Consider the following 21793-nt stretch of genomic DNA (forward strand, 5'->3'; position numbering starts at 1 on the left):
AATGAAAGCATAGGTTGGCCTTTCTCCAGAGACATTTAGTTACTGCTCCTATTAAAGGGATTTTCAGGGTAAAGTCTGATCACTGTACAGAGAACTGCTGACTGCCAGCTCTCTTGACCCCTTGGGAAACTTGGAAGCTGGGTCCCAGCTGCCCATGCAGGTGGGCATTCAGTTCAGTGCATCCCACACAGAGACCAAACCCAGGACTTCCCACTGATCACAGTAATTTCCAAAGAGCAGTAATTAAACTAGTTAAACTAAATGTTCTAGTTAATACAACATTCTGAGTATGTTTAATTTGCTCTCAAGTGTGTTTAAAAATGGAAAAGAAACCAATGCTGCTTCATAGTACTTTGTTTGGGGTTGTTATTTTTTTTTCTCCCCAAAATGACTTACAAAAAATAATGCAAACCAAAAGTTTGTTTTTTTAAAAAAAAGAATCAAATGAAATACCTGTTTATCTTCAGTATATATGCTAAATTTCTACTCTTCTTAACTTGCTTTATTTTAGTACATGGGGGAAGATATTACACTGGACCTTCCATGGGGCCTAGAATTCATTCATTCTTTATTTCATTCATTCAGTACTTGAGTGCCCACCTCATGTCACATCCTTGGAACACTTTGGAAATACTCTTTCCCATTTGTTCGACTTTCTCCAGGCATGTGGGAAATGGCTCTTTTTCTTCAACCAGAGAGTGGCTCCTCAGAGTGAAGGTAAAGCCACTGAGTGTCAGAATGTGCGTTCACTGCAGTCCTTAAGGTGCACTTGGCTCTCTCCTTAAGACGACAGCCTGACCTTCAGATGTATTTCTGAACTAGATGGGCAGTCCGGTGACAGCATTACACGGGGACATTAAACTAGTTTTAACGTTACCGGAGCCGGATGATTAGATCCTATAGTTCTGCTCTCCTCCATCAGATGGAAAAGGCGAGGAAGTTGGATGTCAATACACGTGACTTTGGGCGAACTCATTTACAGCCTTCAAGATAAGATCATGTGGTCCTTGACACCTGGAAGAAATGACAGTCACTCTGTTTAGGGGCAACATTATCTTCAAGCTTGAACATCCAAATCGGCACCCAAGTGTTTTTCCCTAGAAGAAAATCAGATAAGTCCTTTAGATTCAGATCCACCAAAGAATAACATAAAGAGATGGTTGACAATCAGCACAAAGGAACCAGCTAGGCACTGAGATGGACCTGCAGACCTTCCAAAGGTAGCACAGGAGACACACAAGTAAAGGAAAAAGTATGCAGGTCGCATTTGCGCCAATGGTGTTGATTTCTGCACGGTCACTTGGGCCATCAGTTTGTTGGGACCACGTTTCAGTTATTCTGTCTCTCAATGGAAGGGACTGTAGTCATTCCTCTGAAAATGGAAGTTATCTTTAGCAGGAAAGATTCCCTTACATGGACCCAGAGCTTTTCCTCCAATGTTGGACCTGATGAGTTACTTTACAAATGACTGTTCCCAAACTAGTTGGGTCATGCTGTGGAGAGCTGTTTTTCGGAGCTCATGGGTATGGAGTTTTATTCCAGGCTTTGGGGCAGGAAGTGGATAATACAAATAAATTTATAGATGGCACCAAAGGAAGGTGGCTTAGGCAACCATAAACAAGAATAGTTAAGAAACTATCACATTGCGCCAGAGAAAACAGAATACTCATCTAATTCAAGGGTAGGTACCATAATTCACAATGGTCATTAATGAGAAAGCACTCTTTTTTCCTCCAAAAAAGGTGAAAGGCAATTACCCGAATTTTTTTCTGTTTCTTATTGGTCCAAAGTCCCTTTCCACGTTGCAGCCTTAATATAGATTTCCAAAGCACATGACAATACACTGGAGAGACCTAGTCACGTTAAATCTATCGTGTGTGTGTTTTTCATACTTGCTTGCAGAGCCCCATGTGAAGCTGGTGGTTATGCCAGAGTTAGTGTCTGGGGGGTGGGGTGTAGGGGGGTGCAGTGACACAGCACCATGAGGGCCTGGCCTGGAGCATCAGCCATGGGACAGTGAAGGAGGGGAGGACAGCAGAGAGTTCAGAGGGAGAACCAGAGTTCCTATCCCTGGATCAGCGTTTGATAGACAGAAGAGATGAAAGAATCATAGTTTTCATGGTTTCAAGCAAATGTGACTGTGACTAAGCAAAGATACTCAATTCTGTTTGAGGGAGAGACAGGATGCACAGGTGAGCATATAAGCTATTTAAGATTTGGGAGAGGGAGGAGAGGGTCATTAGTTAGTGATGTAGAGGTGCTGGTGACAAAATTGAAAAGCTGTTGGAGAAGAATGTAGGGAGAGAGGTTTAGGGAATACTGGCATTTGGGGAGAAAAGAGGAGAAAAGGGGCTTGTGAAAGAGACAGAGAAGAGAAGGACCCAATACAGGGTAATACAGAATCAACAGGGGGACCAAGTCTCAAAGAAGGAGTGCAATGGGCTGAGAATATTATAAAGAAAAGAAATGAAGCTCTGAACATTGGGGTGTATATTTCTTGTCTTTTTTTCCAAATTAATTAATTAATTAATGTATTTATTTTTGGCTGTGTTGGGTCTTCGTTGCTGCGCGTGGGCTTTCTCTAGTTGCAGCGAGCGAGGGCTATTCTTCGTTGTGGTGTGCGTACTTCTCATTGCGGTGGCTTCTCTTGTTGCGGAACATGGACTCTAGACACGTGGGCTTCAGTAGTTGTGGCACGCGGGCTCAGTAGTTGTGGTGCACAGGCTCTAGAGCGCAGGCTCAGTAGTTGTGGTGCACGGGCTTAGTTGCTCCTTGGCATGTGGGATCTTCCCGGACCAGGGCTCGAACCCATGTACCCTACACTGGCAGGCAGATTCTTAACCACTGTGCCACCAGGGAAGCCCCGTATATGTCTTTTCTAATTAGTGATTTCCTTTCCTTTGGATATACGCCCAGGAGTGGAATTGCTGGATCATATGGTAGCTCTATTTTTAATTTTTTGAGGACCCTCTATACTGTTCTCCATAGTGGCTGCACCAATTTATGTTCCCAGCAACAGCATAGGAGGGTTCCCTTTTCTCCACACCCTCGCCAACATTTATTATTTTGCTTGTCTTTTTGATGATGCCCATTCTGACGGGTGTGAGGTGATATCTCGTGGTGGTTTCAGTTTGCATTTCTCTGATGGTTAGTGATGCTGAGCGTGTTTTTATGTGTCTGTTGGCATTCTGTATGTCTTCTTAGGAAACCTGTGTATTCAGGTCATATGCCCATGTTTTAATTGGACTGTTTGTTTTTAGATATTGAATTATGTGAGCTCAGTATATACTTTGAATATTAACCCCTTATGAGACATATCATTTACAAATATCTTCTCCCATTCAGTAGGTTGTCTTTTTGTTTTGTTGATGGTTTCCTTCACTATGCAAAAGCTTTTAAGTTTAATAGGTCCCATTTGGGTTGTTTTTTTCTTTTTACTTTTTTTTTTTTTTGCTTTTTTGCTTTTGTTTCCCTTGCCTCAGTAGACATATCCAAAAAAATATTGCTAAGACTTATGCCAAAGAGTGTACTGCCTATGTTTTCTTCTAAGAGTTTTATTGTTTCCCGTGTTACATTTAGGTCTTTAATCCATTTTAAGAATCTAAGTGTTCATGAACAGGTGAATGGATAAAGAAAATGTGATACATACATACACCCACACCCACCTACCCAAACACACACACTGGAATACTACTCAGCCATAAGAAAGAATGAAATTTTGCCATTTGCAACAACATGGATGGATATGGAGGGTATTATGCTTACTGAACTAAGTCCAAGAAAGACAAATACATTGTTTTCACTTACATGTGGTATCTTAAAAAAAAATGAATGAATATAACAAAACAGAAACAAACTCATTGATATGAGAACAAATTAGTGGTTACCAGTGGGGAGAGGGCCAGGGGGGTGGGGGAAGGGCAAGAGATTAAGAGGTACAAACTACTGGGTATACAATAAGATTCAAAGATGTAATCTGCTGCACAGGGAATAGAGCCAATAGTTTACAGTAACTTTACATTGAGTATCATCTATAAAAATATTGAATCACTATGTTGCACACCTGAAACCACTGATAATTAACATTGTAAATCAACTATGCTTCAACATAATTACAAAATGCTACTGACCGAAGTTTCTTAATTTCTAGAGGAAAAAAAAGAGTAGAAATGAAGATGTAGGTGTACAAAGAGGCAATGATGTAGACAAGCAGCATAGAGCAGGGGCGGCCAGAACCTGGAAGGCGGGGCCACCTAGGAGGGGACAGGTCTGCAGCCCCACGTGCTCCGAGGACATCTGTGTCACAGGGAAGAAATTGCGTCCTGGGAAAAGGGCCAAAGTAACCCAGCAACCAGACAGTGTGGAGCACAGCAGTCAGCATTCAGAAGGCATCCCGCAGGTGTAAGGGATGTCCCGAAGGTGTATCCTGAGAGACGGGGTTGTCCAGAGAGCCTCTGTGAGCAGACAGGGAAGTCTGGTGTGGGAGCAGCCTTGCAGTCCAAAGAGAGACACAGGGAAGTGCAAGGCAGTTCCAAAGAGTCTGTGATACAGCGCCAGCGCTGGGAGAGGAAGGAGAAGACAGACTGGGCTGCATAACTGACAATTAAATTGCTGCAGAGAGAGGGGTACGGGAGATTAGGGAGAGACAGAGTACGACCAAACGCTTCTTTATTTCTCCAGGCAGCTGGAGGACTGCACAAATATAAAAGCCTAGCGAAGGGCTTCCCAGGTGGAGAAAGGTGAAGGTGATTGAGAAGTGGGGAGGGACAAAGATGCTGGAGGAAGAGAGCTAGAGATGGATGGTAAGTGAAGGTCTGGGATGGCGGCTTTGGGTGTGAAGAGCAAGCCCCAGGAGGTAGGTAACAAGGTTTTTGGACAGCGACAAACGCCCTGATGCAGGTAGAAGGCTCTGCATGTGACACAGTCAGGTCTCCCCGACGGTGGTGCACAGGCGAGATTTAAAAGGCGTAGGAACCCTGACGCAGAGCTGGCAGCTGCCTCCCAGGTAAAGGGAAGGAGGGATGCTCTGGAAGTCACACGGTGACCTTGGGCAAGTCCCCGGCTTCTTGGGGCCCGAACACCTGGTAAATGTGGAAATGTGCCGGTGTGAAAGCACCTTACTGTAACAATAGGCACGTGTAAAAACACATGTTTAATGAATAAATCAAGGAACGCATTACTTATTTTACAGTAGCATTGTATTTGGTGCTAGGATCACATACCAAGAGATGTACTGTTGTCTCTGGAAGCTCTCTGCACTGGAACAAAAAGATTTTTCTATAATCTCTCTATTTTTGAATCTACAGAGAATAGCACATTCTTAAAGCTTAAAGTTGGAAAAATTGTCAGGGACTACCGCTTTGACACATTTAGTAATATGTTCACAGAGCTGCAAGGACCTTTGGTGACCGACTCCTACACTGTCCTTTCTTAGCTGGGAAAACTGTGGCTGCAGAAAAGTCAGGTGACTTGTTCCACATCAAACACTGCCAGGGGCAGCCCTGGTGGCCGGGCCTCCCATCAGCCTTACAGAGATGACTTCGCGATCTGCCCTAAGCTCCCTCTAGTAAAGGGTCTCTGTGATTTTAATACAATGAGAAGTGGGGAGGGACAAATTAGGAGTTTGGGATTAACAGGTACACACTACTATATATAAAATAGCTAACCAACAAGGACCTACTGTACAGCACAGAGAACTTTACTCAGTATCTTGTAATAACCTGTAGGGGAAAGAATCTGAAAAAGAATATGTGTGTGGGGTGTGTGTGTGTGTGTATGAAACTGAATTACTTTGCTGTACACCTGAAACTAACACAACATTGTAAAATCAAACATCAATAAAACGAAAACAAAAAAATAAGTAGTGACATTTCAAATCCTATTGTTTGTTCAACTCTTATATGAAGCATATTCTTTTTTCTTTTGATAAATTTATCTATTTATTTTATTTTTGGCTGCATTGGGTCTTCGTTGCTGCACGTGGGCTTTCTCTGGTTGTGTGAAGTATATTCTTTTAAAAAGCAGTTTAGAACCTTTTCTCTCTGTATATTAACAGAGAAAATATTCCTCTCTGTTACAAATCCCTAAAAGCCAGCAAAAGACATTATTTTTTATGACTTTTCTTTCCTCTGAAGGAGTCAAATTCTGAATCAGGGGTCTCTTTAGGGGTTAAAACATATATTGACTTGCTCTTCAAAGGCTCCAATAAATGGAGAGAGCAAATAAGAAACAAAGTAGTATTTAGCACCTTAGTATTAATATTCAGTAAACCACTGTGGCTTCTTTCCAGGTAGGAAAATTTTGTGAGAGATAGCCCCAGAATTCGAGGGTGTGGAAGTGGGAGAAAGTACATGTAAACATCATATGAGCATCCAAAAGCCCCTCTTTCATTCTCTGTCTCTGTCTCTCTGTCTCTGTCTGTCTCTGCTTCTGTCTCTGTCTCTCTCACAGACACACACACACACACACACACAGACAATCTAATTACACTTGATAAATTCATGAGGGGAAAGCAGATGTGTTCATCCAGAAATTCAGATGAGCTCACACATCTGTACATAGGTGCACCCAGCGCCCTGCTTGTGTGCCCAGGAGGGCCTGGACCCGGACAGTCAGACCCAGGCAGGAGAAGCAGGGTGAGGTCACCCTCCTGACGTCTGAAAATCCTTGCCCTGTTCATGGGGTGAGGCACATCTCCAGCTTTGCAAGCACAGCGTCTTCTTCTTTTTTAATGTGAGTGGGTAAAATTAAGTTGAACTTGGTTTCCACCCTCCTGGTGTTTCTTTGTCTATATCTGATATGCTTTTTATAGTTCATATTGTCATTAGAAAACCAATGGTTTCACTAGCGAATTATGAGGGAGAGGAATTTGGGTGGGGTTTAAACTGCTGGCTTAAAGATGGCCATTTTTGCATGAGTCATGTACCTATACTCACTGCAAGGTTGTCGTGTCCTATAGGTGCTTCTTTCAGACATCTTTTTAGCTAAGAAAATTCTGAGGCAGAGAAGTGACTTGGAGAAAATCAAGGGCTCTCATTTAATTTTATCAACAATTCTTTATTGTTACTCCCGTGATCTTTGAATACCTAGGACATCCTTTCTCGGGCGTCAGACCCCTTCCCTAGTGGTCCTGATGCAGAGCTGCTTCATGGACCACCCAGCACAGCCAGCAGGGCATGGGGGGTGGGGACAGATGGAGAGGAGGGTCCGTTCTCCTTGAAACATGGCTGTTGCTTTTTTCCTTAGAGAAGAGGCATCACAAAGCAAAGAGCACTTTACAAAGGCCTCCATTTGTACACAAATGCAAAGCACTTACCCTGGCCCTCAAATAAAGGGACCCTGCAGCTAATAAACTCCTACCGTCTGTATGAAAGAAAGTCTGATCCTGTGACATTTGTGAAACATCCTCACTGGTCAAGCCAACAGGCCACATCCACACCCCAGGTAGTGTTGTCAGTCTTTTAAAAAACTTTGATGGCTCCTAAATATGGCCCCAGTAGTTATGCGCTTGTTACACAGGCCAGAAGTTTCTTTCATTCAGAGATCTGTGTCCTTTGCAAAAGTGTAAGCGTAAGAATTTTCCCTGAAGCGTTGTTTTGTTTTCAAAAAAGTACAGAAACAACTAGATAATCAATGATGGTAAACTTGTCCAAGGGAAAACTGTGCATCCTTTGAGAAGAAGGAAGGAAGTATGCATGACGTGGTTTCTAAAGTGAATTATTGAGTGAAAAAGAATCAAGGTATAACACACCATATGTAGTGTACACAAGATCCACTTTTGTAAATTAAACACACACACACACACAGTAGATTCTCATTGTCCATGCTAGTTAGGGCCTATGAATTCACTGCGAACACTGAATTAGCGAATACAGAATCATTGCTCCTAGCAGAAACAGGGGAATAGGCTCCTTGGAGTTTTTGGTCACATTTCCATCAAACAATCGATACATAACCTTGTTTTGTGTGTGTTTCTGTTTAAAGACACATTATTTAAGATTCAGTGGATTAATTAACATTGATCTCATAGCCAGTAACACTGGAACTCCATCTGAATGAAGCTTACCTTACATGTCTTTTCCCCTGGAAGTCACATCACAGCTTTCTTGCACTGAACACTGGACAGTGCTTCAGCACTACAGTGGACCCATTTTAAGCAGCAAAATCACGCACACACACACACAAAGCACACAAATGCAAAAATCATGACATTAAATAGACCCTGAGATGGACACTTGTTTACAATCTGAGCCGAAATCAGAAGGCATAGGATTGCCTTTTTCAGTGGTAGCTGGGAGCGTGGGCATTGGGAGGGACACTAAGTTTTTGGCCCCCGTTTGCATGTCCGCAAATGACCATGAATGCCCAGTGAGTATTGACGCTGGAGTTTCAAGTAACTTTTAGGGGCAGGCAGATCTGCAAACACAGAAAGTGTGAGTCATGAGAATCGGCATATATGTATGCACACACCACACCCCCCATTTATGTGTGCATACAAATAAAAGGACGAAAGCAACTGCTGCCAGGAAGTGATCTGTTGAACAGGACGGGAGGTGCACCTTCTAGGGTCACACTCTCTGGCCCACGTGATTTTTTACTGTGTCCATAACCCATACCTCCTTCTTCTGTGTCTTCTTCCCTCCTGTCCCACTTCCACCACCCCATTCTCTCAACAAGGAGTGTGTATTTTCTGAGGAGCTCTATGGACAAGATCTTATTGGAGCCAGATTTATCATAATGAATACCCACTGAATCAGGCTCTCTGCAAAGTCAGTCATTATAACTTTGCAAATAAAGAGCGTTTTACAAATGCTGAGTGTGACACTCCGAATATGAGTTCTCTGGGTAATTTGTGTTACAGAATATTACCCATCTCCCTGCACCTTGGGAAGCCTAGACTTCAGGGCACTTGAACTCTGCAAATACTCTTGCTTAAATTCTTACCTGGTTCTCAGAATGGACACTTAATAAGTAGGAAACAACTTGACTAATATTAAAGATGTAATGGCAGCTATCAAATTGTATGTGACACACATGTGGAAATTCCCTTCAAGTAGATTCCAGTTTCTGTCTCTCCCCCCAACCTCGTTGGTGGCAGAAGAGGTGACAAGTCCCCAGGTTTGGTCTCCACCTTCCCCAGGACGTCCAGAACTCAAGAGCATCCTTTTCTGGCTTGTCCCAGCTCCTGTGCTTGGTTTCTTGGATTATTTTTGAAGGTTTGCCATTCATAACTTGTAACTTTAGAAAAGAGAGAAAAGCTTTAATTTTGTCTAATGTTTCCTTCCTTGCATATATCACAGTGTTCTTTTCTTTTACCACCTATGGAAAGCCTGACTAGAAAGTAACCTCCCTGAAAGAGTTTCTTCCTAATTAATCAGGAGATTTTCACTTTCCCCCAGGTACTTCCTGTGATTTATTGTAACCCTGGTTAAAAGCATGCTGAAGCTGAGCTGACAATGGGTAAAGAAAAAGATGTATAAGGCATGCACACATCCAATTATATTTGGGATTCATTAGTATTAATGGTCTCCCGTGGGCTGTTACCCTCTGTCCATTGTTAGTTTGTAACCTAAAATCATTCAAATTTCTGTGTAATTTGATTTCTGCCAGATGGATCGATTCCATCCATCACCATATTTCTTCTCAAACATTGAGAATACTGTCTTTTAAAAATGTTTGTATGCCTATACACATATATAATCAAAATGTGTAAAAACACCCCTTTGAAAAAAAAGTTTACAGCCTTGTAAAGAATAACTTTGGCAACAAATGGTGAAGTTTATTTTAAGAATAAACTTTGTTCATATGTGGACCTCTGAAAATAAAAATAGGAAGATTTATCAAGTGTTCATTTTTCTTACCAAATATAACAGTTACCCACAAGTAGAACAGGTTGTAGTTACTGCAGATCCTGTGTCTGTAAAACCACAGGTTTTTAGGAAGAAGCATTTGGACACCTCGTGGTCTGCATCGTTTACAGCTGCATCTGTACATAGGAGACATTGGTAAAATGAAATGGACCTTTTTGGATCAGAACCAGTGTGCTCCACTGGCCAAGGCTTTCTGGAGTTACTGAGGATGCTCTGGCTGGGAACTCACTGGGATCAAGTTCTCTGTGGTTGGTTTAGTGTCTTTGTCCTGTGAGTGTACATTGCAAGGTGATGCTGCTGTCCACGGTGAAGTGCACACCCTTGGTGCTTTGTCCCATTTACACATCACCATCCAGCCAAGTCGGTGAGCAATGATGTATGAGCCACCATGACCTTGTACACCTGAGTCACATTTGAAGGGGTTCTTCTTATTTACTAGCCCTATAAATCTATAAATGACTACAGATAAATGACTTAGACTCCTCCAACGCACACAACCATCCAATTCTCTTCCTAAAAGCAGAGACCAGGTGCAGCACCAAAGCATCATCAGATGATGCCTTGGTGAGCATAAGCACAGGACAGTCAGATGCTGGTCCTGTCCTGTGGATCCAGGGACCATTGCCTGTTCCTATTCTGATTCTATATAAGGGATGTGGGGAGATGCCTCCCTCCTGAGACCACCATTCCTTAGGCCAGGGGTAGCACACCACAGGCCACATCCAGCCTGCTACCTGAATTTTTTTTTTTTTTTTTTTTTTTGAGGTACACGGGCCTCTCACTGTTGTGGCCTCTCCCGTTGCGGAGCACAGGCTCAGCAGCCATGGCTCACGGGCCCAGCCGCTCCGCGGCATGTGGGATCCTCCCGGACTGGGGCACGAACCCGCGTCCCCTGCATTGGCAGGCGGGCTCTCAACTGCTGAGCCACCAGGGAAGCCCCTGAAATTTTTTTTATTGGCGTATAATTGATTTACAATGTTTTGTTAATTTCAGGTATACAGCAAAGTGATCCAGTTATACATGCATATATATCTATTTTTTTCAGATTCTTTTCCCTTATCAGTTATTACAAAACATTGAGTTTCCTGTGCTATACAATAGGTCCTTGTTGGTTATCTATTTTATATACAGTAGTGTGCACATGTCAATCCCAAACTTCTAATTTATCTTTCCTTTTTCCCCTTTGGTAACCATAAGTTTGTTTTCTATGTCTGTGGGTTTAGTTCTGTTTTGTAATGTAAGTTCATTTGTATCTTTTTTTTTTAGATTCCACCTATAAGTGATATTGTATGATATTTGCCTTTCTCTGTCTGGCTTACTTTACTTAGTATGATAATCTCTAGGTCCATTCACGTTGCTGCACATGGCATTATTTCACTATTTTTATTGCTGAGTAATATTCCATTGTGTATATGTACCACATCTTCTTTATCCATTCATCTGTCAATGGACATTTATTTTTTAATTTTTTCTATAAGTGAATTATAAGTGATTTTGTCTTTTTAAAAATTTATTTATTTTATTTTTTAAAATTTATTTTGGGCTGTGTTGGGTCTTCATTGTTGCGCACGGGCTTTCTCTAGTTGCAGTGAGCGGGGGCTACTCTTCATTGCAGTGCGTGGGCTTCTCATTGCAGTGGCTTCTCTTGTTGTGGAGCACAGGCTCTTGGCACGCGGGCTTCAGTAGTTGTGGCACTCGGGCTCAGTAGTTGTGGCTCGCCAATTCGAGAGCGCAGGCTCAGTAGTTGTGGCTGGAATACTACTCAGCCATAAAAAAGAAAGTGATTTTGCCATTTGCAACAATATGGATGGACTTGGAGGACATTGTGCTAAGTGAAATAAGTCAGACAAAGACAAATACTGTGTGATATCACTTATAAACGGAATCTAAAAAATTCAGCGAGCAAACTAGAGAATATAGTAAATAGAAGCAGGTTCACAGATGTCGAGAACAAACTAATGGTCACCAGTGAGGGGGTGGGCAATATAGGGGTGGGGAGGGGCAGGTACAAACCACTGGATGTAATACAGGCTCAAGGGTGTATTGTACAACATGGGGAACAGAGCCAGTGTTTTAAAATAACTATAAATGAAGTATAACGTTTGAAAATTGTTTGAGAATAAAATATTTAGAAAAAGAGAGACCAGTGTGTGCTTGTCCATCATGAAGCAAAATTAATTCCCATATTTCTCAGTTCCTATGCTTATAGACCCCCTTTCGGTCCCAGTATTGACGATAAGCACCAGTAAATTCTCTTGGGTGGAACAGTCGTGTGATGTAGTGGATGAGAACCGTGTTCACAGAAAACTGAAATGTAAAGTCGTCTGCAGTGAAGATACCTCACACTTCATGACATTAACATTTCCCCTTTCATTTCATCAGTTTAGTCATTCTGTAAATATTGAGGACCTACTAAATATAAAGAGCCTGTGAATGACAGTTTGATGGTTGAGAACATGACATAACAAGACCCACTCTCAGGGAACGTAATTACACAACCCTGTAAGAAGATTGGGCTGGGTACACCGACAACCGACATATAGGGAAATCAGTGGTGATTAAAGGTGATTGAGTCAGTATTTGTAGCAGACTCAGGATGCACTGACGCATGTGCCAGGCACCATGGGGACTGAGCTGGGTGAGGCTGAGCCTTTGGCTTTGGAAGAACAGTCCTGCTGCCCATCAGGAGGAGGAGTTGCTCCCTGCTTTAGAGACAGGGAAGCCGTCCTGCAGGTGAGCATCACTGGTGCGTCCATAAAGGGAGGAAAGGGTAAATCATGCAATAGAGTACCATCCAGTAGCTGAAGGAAGTGAACTAGAGCTACGTGGATCAATACTGATGGATCTCAAATCTAATGAGCTAAAAATAAGGTGCAAAACATTCTTACAGTATGAGACCAACTATATGGTATTTGAAAATATGGAGGGATAAATTAGGAGTTTAGGATGAACGTACACACACTACTGTACATAAAATAGATGACCAACAAGGACCTACTGTATAGCACAGGGAACTAGAGTCAGTATTTTATAATAACCATAAGGGAAAAGAATCAGAAAAAAAACCATGAAACCAATACTTATATATTGCTTAGCCTAGCATGCATATGTGCTGTGAATATATTTTTTAATGTTTAGAATTGATAGCTACCTGGATAGCTTGTAAGTCTGGGGAAGGAAGGAGGGAAATGGGATTGAAGAGGCATATGCTGGGTTTCAACTATACCTGAACATTTTAATTCTCCTTTAAAAAAACAAACAAAACCAAAAAGAACAAGTCCTAACCATGAAGGAAATACAGTAAAATGGCTGTTGGGAACATGCACATTTATTTTATTAGTCTCAGAGCTTTTCTTTTTGAAACATCTCAGAAGAGAAAAGGAGAAAAGCCCGAGTGTGTTTATAGTGAAAACAATCCCAAAGAAAGGAAGCATGGACGGTTACACTCAGGGCATCTCCCAGGCCAGATGATGTGGATTAGGACCCAGTTTGAGCTCTGAGTTCCTCAGTTTTCTTATGTGCTGAATCGTACTGGTCAAGCGAGTGAAATTCGCTTTGTGATGGCGTGACAGCACCACGTCCTGTGGTCAGAGTTCATAAGTGAATCCTGGAGGCAGCCGTGTGTGAGCCCAGGCCCTGTGCAGCCCACAGGTGGGCAGCTGAGCCAAGGCCTCTTCCAGATTATGAAAAAAGTTATGAGCCATCTCCTTAGACAAACATGTGCACGAGTGTACATCCATAAACACATGATTGCGTCCATTTCCAGACGCTCAGAGACCATGGCATCTGAGAACCTTGGTTAAGGACCTCATGGGTAGACACATTGCCTTGGATAAATTTGGTCAAATTCTCCAGCGAAGACAACTGTGCTGCAGCTTCTGTGATGACACGGGACTCTGGACTGCAGACTCAGGAAAGGGTTTGTGCCACTAGGCGTTGACCTAGACACCCTGCGAACCGCCTTGGAGCACAAATGACCCAAATGCACAGAATCTGTCCTTGCTCTAATTGTTCTGTGATGATTCTTGAATGGTTCTTTAAAGAATGAAGCTACCAGGCATAGGAAATTCTTCAGCTTGTCTGTCACCTCGTATGCCACCTTGTGTGCAGTCATCTGGGTGGTATCATCCAGCCAAAGGATTGCATGGGAAAGCGAATTCAGATGGCAAGCATATTCTTGGCATCTAACTCTGACCACCAATGAAGAATGTGACTAAGGAGTGACATTTTTAGTAAAAGGTCACAGACAACATGAACTTAACACATTTTTATTCACTAGGTGGCAAACAGAAATGAAATCTCAGAAACTGGGTTCATTGAATAAATATTGCAAGTGACTGATGTATCCAAATATGCTTAATACAGACAGTCTCTCATCCCAAGTGCTATGTTTTTTTTTTCTGACTGTTACACATTTTAGTTCATGATTTAAATACTTGACACTTTTATAACATCCATTTCTCATTCTTCTGAAATAATATTTACATGATTGTTAGTTTGATTGGACAATTAAAATGCACTTAAGTGAGATATAAACTGTTTCTTTTTCTTCTTTCTTAGACAATTCATCTAGTCATTGTTGTTCAAATACTTTAACCATTGTTTTCCTCTGAACTGGCCAACCAGCTACAGTATATAAAACCAGTGACTCAAGTCGTCTATTTTGAAATAACCAGTATAAATAGGTGCAGTCTGGTTACACCACATTTTAAACAACTGTCCAGCCAAATGAAATGCAAAAAGGAAAAAGAAAGGACTGCAAATACCTTGAAATGTGTGCTTCCAGCTGACTTTCAGAACAGGTCCACATTTATATAGCCGTGTAAAAAGCAAGGAAAAGAAACCAGAAATTCCAGAATATTTTCAAACTGCCTTAGACATTTTGACACTGTACTATTTTTCTCTGCCAAGAGAATAAATGAGTGGTTTGCCCTCTGGGGGAAAAATCTATTTAAAAGAGAAAATATTTTAAATTCTTACTGTTAGAAGGGAAAAAAAACAGGAGTTCTTCGTAGTGGGGGGATGGTATATATGTGTTTGGGGGCACAGTGACACGTATTAATGTGGGGTCTTCTTTGCTTGTAGTTATTTTCTTTCTTCTTCCGTTGATCACACATTTCTGTGATGAGTACTGGTCATACAAATGTTCCCTGCCGTTACGTAGTTACAGTTTTAAGGAGGAACCCGAGGGAAGAGCAGTGTGTTATGAGAGTGAAATAATCCCTCATTAATCCCACGGGGAACAGAGGCCAAAGGCAGGACAGATTACATTGTGAACTGTGTTAGTGAAGCATAAATTGTCCCTGGCGTGTGGAGGTGAAGGGAGAGGTGAGGCTTCTGCCTTCGCAGAGCCTGTTTTCACACCTTTTGTCCGTATAGTTAACGGAGCTGCCCCCTCACTGTGCTATAATTACCTGATTACCCTTTAATCTTCTCTGTAAAGTTCTCCAGAGTTGGAACAGTATTAATTCATCTCTGTTTCCTAGTGATTAGCACAGGGCCAGGTGCCTGGTGGGTACAAAATGCATGCTTTTTTTGTTTAATTGAATGAATGAAAGGATGGATGGATGGATGCATGCAGGCATGGAAGGATGCTTTGTATTTAGAAAGAAATGTACTTGGGCTATGATTACTTCAGTGGAAATGACAACACAGAAGAAAAAAATGCAATACATTGGGTGTGGTAATACATAAAAATATTTTGACTTGGATTTTACAAATTATAAATTATTTCCCCCATGCCTGGCCCTTCCAAAATTTCACACTCATGCATACACCAGTATGCTTGTTAAATTGTTGGACTAAAATCTCCTTCGATTTTGAAGTATATTCCTTAATTGAGATGACAGTTTTTAACTAGTAAAGAAAGTTTTCCAATTAAAACACGCATTTTGCAATGTGTACCTCAGTTATGTGAAAATAAACTGCTTAGTACATTGGAAAAAAACCTTAATTCTGTTAAACTCTTTCAAATGGTATTACATACCAAAGCAGACACCTTTAAACTCCCATGGAGGAAAAATAAAATAGCTCTGGAGAAACAAGGACAGCAAGCAGACAGCTGGAATTTTGGGGAAATGTCTGTGGTATTCGGGTTTATTTTTAAGGGAAAGAAAAATTTTCCATCAAATTTTATAAGACAATAACATTAAAACAACTCATGCTCAATAAGAATCTTCATAATACTGATGTAGAACTCAGATTTTATTTTATTCATGAATTATAGGTTTTTTGGATGGAGGTGGATAGGGTAAGAAACAGGTTTTTATAAGCTTCTTCCATCCCCTTTAATTACCTTCTCGCCCTACCTCAATGCATACACTCACATGGACACTCACATCATTTTATTTTTATTTTTCATGGGACCCATGTGTCCACACCACCACACCAGACGTAAATCGGGCAACACACCAGATATTCACCAGGACATGAAGAGGAGATCACACATAAAACATTGAGTAACGTGTAGGCAACTTGAAAAGTGCTTGAGACAGAAGCAAAAAACAAAGTAGGGAGAAAGAGGCTTTCTAGTCTTGGGTCTTTTTTAGCTGATGTTTCAGAAGGTGAAGAAGTTTTTCTTTTTTTCTTTCTGCGATACGCGGGCCTCTCACTGTTGTGGCCTCTCCCGTTGTGGAGCACAGGTTCCAGATGCGCAGGCTCAGCGGCCATGGCTCATGGGCCCAGCCGCTCCGCGGCATGTGGGATCTTCCCGGACCGGGGCACGAACCCGCGTCCCTTGCATTGGCAGGTGGACTCTCAACCGCTGCGCCACCAGGGAAGCCCCAAGAAGTTTTAATGATGTGCGTCCTCAGCAGAGGGGGAACCATTCTCTGTGCCTCGCAGCCCTGCTCTGTTTTTCTCTGTCCTTCTCCAACTGCCTGCCACTCCTTCATGCACGTCCCCACCGCTGCAAGCTCCAGAGCTCGTGGTCCCCTCAGCTGGAGCAGGATGGAGCTGAGCCCTGCCCTCTCCCCACCAGGTCTCAAGCGCGGCTTCAGAACGGGAAGAGGACTTGTCTACACTTGGGTCCTTCAGGCTTTCACCGTTCCTGTCACAGCTCACCTCTCCCCTCACCCTGCTCATGGGAAGGCACACTGATTAACATCAAAATTGCTGTATTCTATTACTCAGCCATAGAAAAAGAATGAAATAATGCCATTGGCAGCAACATGGGTGGACCTAGAGATTATCATGCTAAGTCAGACAGACATCATATGTTATCACTTGTATGTGGAATCTAAAATAGGACACAAATGAACTTATCCATGAAACAGAAACAGACTCACTGACAGAGAACAGACCTGTGGTTGCCAAGGGGGTGGAGCTGGGGGAGGGATGGAGTGGGACGTTGGGATGAGCAGATGCAAACTATTCTATAGAATGGATAAACAAGGTCCTACTATACAGCACAAGGGAATTATTGGGTTGGCCAAAAGGTTCATTTGGGTTTTCCCATAAGATGTTACGAAAACGCAAATGAACTTTTTGGCCAACCCAATATATTCAATATCCTGTGATAAACCATAATGGAAAAGAACATGAAAAAGAATGAATGAATGAATAAATAAATAATTGCTGTATTCTGTTTCAATCCTGAAAAGAGGCTCTATGCTAGGGATAAAAGAGCACAGTCCTAGTCAGAAGGCAGAGTTCAGTTCCACTTCCCAGGCTACTCTGAGGAGATCTCAAAGGGGGAGACCTCCAGGCCTGGTTCCCTCATCTGTGAGTCGAGGATGGTCAGGAGGACCTCGCCCAGTGTCTTGTGGCTCCAGGAACCAGTGCCTGGTCCTGCTGTCCCTCCCTCTGTGCTGGTGCCCATAGCTCCCGGCCCCCTGGCACCAGACAGTCACAGGCATCACAGGTGATAAGAATCAGGACAGCAGTTGCCCACTGGCATTTGTTTATTCCATGAGAGTAGTTTTAATTTACTTCCAAAGAGAAACTCTCTCTTGGGTTTTCTTTGGCAGCCACACTTTCTGAAACATCCACTGTGTCAGTATTTGGTAACCAGCCTGCAGGTTGTCAGAATCACTGGAAAAAGCCATTTACTGTGTCTCTTACATACACTGAATGAGTCTCCTGCTGCTTCAATTGTTGCTTTAAGGGTCTCCCTTGGTTTGAGTATACTATCAGTGTCTGTTTACATAATTGCATCTTCATCTCTAACCGTGAATTTGTTTCATAGATGTTCATTTCTTTCAATACTATTTAAGGGGGAGAAGATAGTGGATGGTACCCAAAAGAGGAGCTTAAAAAAAATGCCTTTTTTGCATTTTTACTGTATTTTGGCAAGTTTTATCAACTCCATTATTTTATAGCTGTGGTCATTATACTGCTTATTAAAAATAGTTATTTGGAATTACTGCATTAATGTTAATCTCTGAATAACATATTTGCAAATATGGCATTTTATTTTGCCAGTGCAAATATGTATTAAATAACAGTTCCTGTTGCTATGTGTGGATACAAAAAGGGTAAGCTAGGACGAAGTGAGAGAATGGCATGGACGTATATACACTACCTAATGCAAAATAGATAGCTGGTGGGAAGCAGCTGCATAGCACAGGGAGATCAGCTCGGTGCTTTGTGACCACCTGGGGCGGGGGGGAGGAAGACACAGAGAGAGGGGATATGAGGATATGTGTATGCGTATAGCTGACTCACTTTGTTATACAGCAGAAGCTAATGCACCATTGTAAAGCAATTATAGTCCAATAAAAATGTTAAAAAAAACCAGTTGGTTCTCTTGCTAAAGATAATTATTTATCCAAGTCAAGTGACATTATCTTAATAATTTTTTCAAGACAACCATTTCCAAATGTTTATTAGAGAAAATGTCCTAGGAAAAATAAAATTATAGATATGAACATATTTAACCATGTGTTGGAAACATATATACCTGGAAATCAGATGGTTTCATATACAATTACATGCACTTGTACTCAGTAAATATCTGAAAGACTGTTTTCTCATCTGTAAAATAGAACTAATAGTAGCATCTTCTCATTGAGCAACTTTGAAAATTAATAAAAAGACTGTATATAGAGCTCCACTCAGTGCCTGGCAGGTAGTAAGTACTTAGCCAATGGTAGATACTACGATTGAATTCATGCCATAAACAAAGCCTAGAATAATACCTTAGGAATACAACAATAGGAATAATCAATATTTTAGATAGGGGGAGACAGGAAGGAAATAAACAGAGATGACTCCATATTTTGGGACCATGTAATATAAAAATAGGTATAGAAGGAAATGGGGGTCTGGGGCTGGGAGAGAAGAGGAAATACTGAGTTGTGTTTAGGATCTGTTGAGTTGAAAGTGATAGAAGGTCACTGCAGTGAAGATGCACTGTCACCTTCTCACGGGTTGGACCAGAACTTCTATGTTGTTGTCATTTACTTGTTTTTCCAAGAGTTATATATTGTGAGCCAACTATGTACTAGAGGCTGCACTTAGGGGAGAAACCCGGGAGGGAAGTGTGTGAGTTTGTGAGTCAGTTTTCTGGGGGAATGAGGCGTGAGGATGACTGTGCCAGGTGTGAAGAGTTGCTGGATGACAAACAGGGGAGGAGAATTAAGTGGAGGGAACCTCCAGGGAAGCAGTGCAGGAGTCTGAAGATGCATCAAGGACACTGTGTGAGGGGAGAAGAGGGCTTCCAAGAATGATGCGTGTTCAGGAGCCTCACTTCTATCGGCCTCGAATATGGTTTTTAGAGATTAGGATCATCCTTGTAAGTTACAGTGATAGAAAGTGAAGCTAAAGATAGACTATTCTTGGCTTGTATCTACCGTATTTACAGATGAAGAGGATTGCACGTGTCTACGTTCTGTTGTATGAAATCATTGTTTTCAGGAAAGTGAGGGTATTAAAGCAGTTGTTCAGGGAACAGTGAAGGATGTGCTTTTGCCTGAATCCTGAACGTGCGTTGCTCAAAGGCTCAAAAATGCTCAGTTCTGCAATTTTCTGCATCGTTTGTAGTAAACCAGATCTATTTCCGATAAATAATACTTTCCTTCTTTTGTTACATGTAGTAGCACAGGTTTTCTTTTAAAGGAAAAAAACAAAAAACAAAAAAAACACCCGGATGTTCTGTCTCAGTGGCTGTGTGCAAACAGAAGAGGAAAGTGGGGGAAATGTCTTCAGAATCCACTGTGAGGGACTATGTATGATGTCTACAGGGCAACACCCCATCACCAGAGGGGCACTCTGATCCTGCTGGGTTCAGCTCAAAGCAACACATCTGTACTGACCGCCCATTTCTGAGCAAACCACAAGCTCACAATCTTCAAGGGTGAGGAGACAATTAGGTAAATAACCTTGACACAAAGGAGAGCGTGTGGGTCACCATGAGACGTTTCCAAAGGACTGCAGGTTCTAAGGAGAAAAAGCCCACCTGGTTGAGGGCGAGCAAGAATAGCCTCCTGGAGAAGGTGAATTCGAGGGAAATGAAGAGCCAGGAACCATGTAAACAAGGAGTGGAGACAGGCTTGGTGCCCTGTGCTCCTGGGCGATGAGTGTCCTGTTGGCTGGAGGAGAAAGGACATAAAAATGGCAGTGCTAGGAGATTAGGATGGAACAGATTAGGGGGGTACCCTGAGTGCCAGTGTGCAGTGTGGGGAATTTCTGGCCCATTGGGGGGCGGTGAGGAGGCCTTGCTGGATTCTGAGTGGGGGAAGGACGTTTCTGGAGCAGAGGTTTAAAGACTGACATGTTGCAGTGCATGCTGTGCTCTGCAGTGAAGACAGAGGGGCTGAAGGAAGCGGCTGAAACCTATGGTTGTAGCCTCCCAGTCTGCGGAAGCCTAAACAGGATGGAAGGAAATGGGGAGGCCCTCCACAGGGGTCTTCCGAGATGCAGGCCTCTGGGAACATTTCCTGTGGGATTCTGCAGAGCACATGTCTGCAGGGTTGTCTTCACTTTCCACTTTGCCCCCGGTTATTTGGTGCAGGCAGAGCTGTGCTCTGATTTGCACAGGGGAACCTTGGCTGTAGAAGACCTCTTTTGTTCTATGTTAATGGGCTCTTCTCACCTTCTTGGGCCAGGAAAGTGGATCCTTAAGTCAAGTCAGTTGCCACTTCTCGTCTGCGTATCCTGGGTCCTCATGTGGCTAAATTCCACCACGGGTTCAGGACCATAGAAGACAGTATGGCTGCCCCAGGAGCTTTAGAGATGCTTCTTCACTACTCTAGAAAGACAGCTGTTCCCCCTCATCCACTGTAGCTTGGACATCAAATGTCTGCCCTCTGGGCTCAGGCCTCAAATACAGCTCTACCTGGTACTCCATCAGGAGCAACTGGTGTGCTTGAAAATGTATTGCTGTGTTTATTTTTGATGAATCTCAGTCTCCTACTCAGTGAAGAGAATAATCTCTTGCAAAGAGCATTTTAGTTAGTGATATCATATTATTTATTCACCTATTATATCTTTGCAATATTGGGATGTGTTTTATTCTACTAAAACTTCTAACACAAATAACTGTAAAACAAGAATCAGTGTGTAACCAAACCCACGTTTGGCTGCTTGCCACTCATAAGCCAATAGTTCAAGAGGCAAGTGTCAATAGAAATGAAAGGTGCTTTAATCAGAAAAGCCAGCAGCCTGGGAGAAGGTGGACTCATGTCCTGAGACCAACTCTGAAGATTCTGCTCAGCAATGACAGTTTTTAAAGGGAAAATGGGGGAAGAATTTCAATGAATCATTGAGGCAATGGGTTGGGTTCTGCATTATTCTCCATTGTGTGCAGACTGGCTGACTCTTTTTCAGATGTTATCTGCGTGATCTGCCTGCAGGATTGCTAAGGGGGCTGTTAGGGGGTAGAGAACTAGCCATTCTTTAACTGCTTAATTCTTCATTCTTTCTTCTTTCAATCTAGGAGAAGAATCAACAGGTTAGACAAGGCATGGTGTACATTCAGGAGAGCA

General features: G+C 42.4%; 1 protein-coding gene across 1 annotated transcript in view; it reads left to right on the top strand.

Moving 5' to 3' along the window:
* The window catches only part of KCNQ5 (potassium voltage-gated channel subfamily Q member 5), a 589895-nt gene that overhangs the window by 13058 nt on the left and 555044 nt on the right, over positions 1 to 21793 (top strand). The gene's annotated exons all lie outside the window — the stretch shown is intronic.

The sequence above is a fragment of the Mesoplodon densirostris genome, chromosome 12 (assembly GCF_025265405.1).
Source record: "Mesoplodon densirostris isolate mMesDen1 chromosome 12, mMesDen1 primary haplotype, whole genome shotgun sequence".
Classification (NCBI taxonomy): domain Eukaryota; kingdom Metazoa; phylum Chordata; class Mammalia; order Artiodactyla; family Ziphiidae; genus Mesoplodon; species Mesoplodon densirostris.